General features: G+C 52.2%; 1 long non-coding RNA gene across 1 annotated transcript; it reads right to left on the bottom strand.

The window, feature by feature from the left end:
- Positions 1–2,541: 2,541 nt before the first annotated feature.
- Positions 2,542–2,986, bottom strand: LOC120249042. The gene is made up of 2 exons (XR_005532758.1): positions 2,883–2,986; positions 2,542–2,693 (listed from the first exon to the last, which is right to left on the bottom strand). It is a non-coding gene; the product is annotated as an uncharacterized LOC120249042 (long non-coding RNA).
- Positions 2,987–4,162: the final 1,176 nt, after the last annotated feature.

Genomic DNA, 4,162 nt, shown 5'->3' with positions numbered 1-4,162 from the left:
CTTTTAAAAGATTTTATTTTATTTTATTTTATTTTAGTAATCTCTACACCCAATACAAGGCTCAAACTCACAACCTCAAGATCAAGAATCACATACTCCAGTGATTGAGCTAGCCAGGTGCCCTTGTTCAGTCTTATAAAGTCTATTTTCTCTCTGTTGTTCAGATTGAATAAGATCTATTGTTCTGTCTTCAAGTTCACTGATTCTTTCCTCAGTGTCTCCTTTCTGCAGTTGAGCCCACCCATTGAGTTCTTTCATTTCATTCATGTTTTTCAGTTCTAGAATTTCCAACTGGTTCTCCTTTATATCTTCTGCTTTTTCTCTAAGACTTTATTACTTTGCTGAGAATTTCTATTTATTCATTTGATTTAAATAACTTTTAAAAATTCCTCTTGGAAACATTTTTTTTAAAGTCAACTTTATGCCCAGCACAGAGCCCAGCACAGGGCTTGAACCCATGGCCCTGAGATCAAGACCTGAGTTGAGATCAAGAGTTAGATGTGTAACCAACTGAACCACCCAGACATCCTGCTTGGAAGTATTTTTATGATTGCTGCTCCAAAATCTTTGTCAGATTATCATAACATGTCTCTGTCATATCAATGTTGGCATCTATTAATTGTCTTTTTATAAAATGTCAATATATTTATTTTGAGAGAGAGAGAGAGCAGGTGAGAGGCAGAAAGAGGGACAGAGAGAGAATCCTAAGCAGGTTCTGTGCCATCAGTGCAGAGACTGATGTGAGACTCAATCTCACAAACCATGAGATCATGACCTGAGCCACAATCAAGAGTTGGACATTTAACCAACTGAGCCACTCAGGTGACCTCTGACTGTCTTTTTTTTTTTTTTTTTTTTCCATTCAAGTTGAGATCTTTTTTGCACTCGGTATGATAAGCTATTTTCTTTTTTTTATTAAGAAAGCTCTACCCCCAATATGGGGCTTGAAGTCACAATCCCTAGATCAAGAGTTGCACGCTCCACTGACTGAACCAGGAAGCTGCCCTGGCAAGTGATTTTTGATTAAAACTTGGACACTTTTGTATTATCTTCTGAGACTCTGAATCTTATCCAAACCTTCTGTTTTAGCTGGCTTCCTCTGACATTTCTCCATCAGGGGATGAGAGGGTCCTAACCTCATTACTGCCAGGTAGGGCTAAAAGTCCAGGTTACCCATTTGATCTCTGCTGACACTCAGAAGGGAGGCTCCTTGTTACTTCTGGGCAGGGCTGGGAGTCCTCGTCACTAGGCCTCCATGGATATCTGGCTGGATGGGGAAGTTAGAAGTGCCTTATTCTTGGTGCCCACTTGACCTTCCTGACACCTTGGGCATGGTGTCTTCATTATCATTGGACAGTAGTGAAACTTCTGACTTGGAGGCAATGAGAGGTGCCCAGTTACGGTCTGATTGATGTTCAGGTCCTCTGCATGGTTTCCACTGATGCTGATGTGACGGGGGCTCTTCATCACCTGTGGGGATAGGATTCCCTATCGGACCCTGGGAGGGGTTGGGTGTGTTGCTGCAGCCAGGTGAGTGTGGAAGTTCAGGCTGGCATGGGTGGAGCAGGGGCAAGTGGTTATTGGCTACACATTTTCTGCCTTGCTGGGTTGCCCTTTCACATTCCTTTGGCTGCAAAGAACCAGCTTCTGTTGGAGCTTTTTGTCTGTGACAGATGATATTTCTGGGTTGTTGGGTCCTTCTGCCCCAAGTATGGGGTGTATAATGCAGAAAGAAAACCCAGGGAGCTCACTGTCAAGTCGTGCCTTGGGTTCCAGTGTCCTTGGCCAGTCTGCCTCCTTCTTTCCACCTTCTAGAGTCTCGTGATTGTTTTATACATAATGGCCAGGTTTTTCAGTAGTGCTAAGCAGGAGGGATAAGGAACAAGCAGGGGAGGGGCAGAGAGAGAGGGAGACACAGAATCCGAAGGAGGTGCTAGGCTCTGAACCGTCAGCCCAGAGCCCGACGCAGGGCTCGAACCCACAAACTGCGACATCACGACCGAGCTGAAGTCAGATGCTTAACCGACTGAACCACCCAGGCGCCCTGATGATATTTCAACACATATTTTTAAAAATCAAAGTTACTGCAGAAAAGACCCAGGATGAACAAAATTCAAACATTTTATTTTTTTTTCCTAAATTTTTAAAAATATTTTTATTTATTTCTAGGAGAGAGAGAGACAGCGTGAGCAGGGGAGGGTCAGAGAGAGAGGGAGACACAGACTCTGAAATAGACTCCAGGCTCTGAGCTGGCAGTCAGCACAGAGCCCGACGCGGGGCTCGAACCCATGAACCGCGAGATCATGACCTAAGCGAAAGTCAGACGCTTAGCCGACTAAGCCACCCAGGCGCCCCCAACATTCAAACATTTTAAATAAAGATAATGTCAGTGCCAGTGACTTTCCTTTTTGTCTTACGCTCTAGCGTGGCTTGCCACGGCACTGCCTGGCTACAAGAGGACTTTGAAGAATCCTCAAATCCCACCTGTTTTGTGACTCAAGTTGCTAAAACTGCATAAGCAGAATGGAAACAGAGATTCAGTGAGCCCGTTGCCTAGTAAATTGGTCATTTGGCAAATTGGTTTTCTATGCACGCGTGAGCGTCCTTTGGGAGGTCGTTGTTGCCGGGCCTGAGATTGTCTCCAGAAACTTCCAAACAGCACCCTGCCTGGGTCTCCACCATTTTCCTGGCACCTGGACAGGTAGGCAGAAGATAATTTCAGAGCGTCCCCATGGGTCGTGAAGGAAAGCGAAGGGAACGACCCGATGGTAACCAGAGGCAGGAGGCGGCTGCCCCATTTAGGGAGGGAGGTGACCTTTGAGCTGGAGAAGCAGCTGGCCGCGGGGAGAGCATTCCCAGCACAGGGAACAGCAGGTACGTACAAGGGAACGCGACAGGGCAGAGGGAGACCGATGCTGTTTGAACACTTCCTCTGCCACTTCTGAGCAGGCTGTCCTTGGCTCAGGCCTGTGGCTTCTTGGAGCCTCAGTCTTATCATTTGTAAAATGAGGAGAATAGAAAAGAGATTAGAGCTACCGTGGCCTGCATTGCTCCCCTCCCCTGCCCCCCAAAGATGCATATGTTGAAGCTCTAAACCCAATGTGACTGTATTTGGAGGCAGGCCTTCTGGAAGGCATAAAATGAGGTCATGCGTGTAGGGTCTCAATCTCATAGGACCGGCGGTCTCATAAGAAGGGGAAGAGCACTGAGAGTGTGGCCCAAGGAAAGGCCGTGTGGGCGCAAGGCAAGGAGGCGGCCCTCTGCAGGCAGGGCAGAGGGTCTCAGGCCTCCCAGCCTCCAGGTCGGTGAGGAAAACCCATTCCTGCTCGGAACCCACCGGGTCTGTGGTGTTTCATCACGGCAGCCTGGGCCTGGGCCTGAGCCTGAGCCTGGGCCTGAGCCTGAGCCTGAGCCTGAGCCTGGGCCTGGGCCCGAGCCTGAGCCTGGGCCTTGGCCTGAGCCTGAGCCTGGGCCTGGGCCCGAGCCTGGGCCTGGGCCTTGGCCTGAGCCTGAGCCCGAGCCCGGGCCTGGGCCTGGGCCTGAGCCTGAGCCTGGGCCTGAGCCCGGGCCTGAGCCTGAGCCTGGGCCTGGGCCTTGGCCTGAGCCTGAGCCCGAGCCCGGGCCTGGGCCTGGGCCTGAGCCTGAGCCTGGGCCTGAGCCCGAGCCTGGGCCTGAGCCTGGGCCTGGGCCCGGGCCCGAGCCCGAGCCTGGGCCTGGGCCTGGGCCTGAGCCTGGGCCTGGGCCTGAGCCTGGGCCTGGGCCTGGGCCTGAGCCTGGGCCTGAGCCTGAGCCTGGGCCTGGGCCTGAGCCTGAGCCTGGGCCTGGGCCTGCGCCTGGGCCTGGGCCTGAGCCTGAGCCTGGGCCTGGGCCTGAGCCTGGGCCTGGGCCTGGGCCTGGGCCTGAGCCTGAGCCTGAGCCTGAGCCAGGGGCCGAGCATGACCTGTTACTTCTTTCTTTCATCATGTCACGACACCTATGGAACTCTGCTGCTAATCGGCACGNGCCTGGGCCTGAGCCTGGGCCCGGGCCCGGGCCTGGGCCTGAGCCTGGGCCCGGGCCTGGGCCTGGGCCTGAGCCTGAGCCTGGGCCTGGGCCTGGGCCTGAGCCTGAGCCTGAGCCTGAGCCAGGGGCCGAGCATGACCTGTTACTTCTTTCTTTCATC

The sequence above is a fragment of the Hyaena hyaena genome, unplaced genomic scaffold (genome assembly GCF_003009895.1).
Source record: "Hyaena hyaena isolate Hyena2069 unplaced genomic scaffold, ASM300989v1 scaffold_624, whole genome shotgun sequence".
Taxonomy (NCBI): domain Eukaryota; kingdom Metazoa; phylum Chordata; class Mammalia; order Carnivora; family Hyaenidae; genus Hyaena; species Hyaena hyaena.
This window is presented reverse-complemented; position numbering and strand designations above follow the sequence as displayed.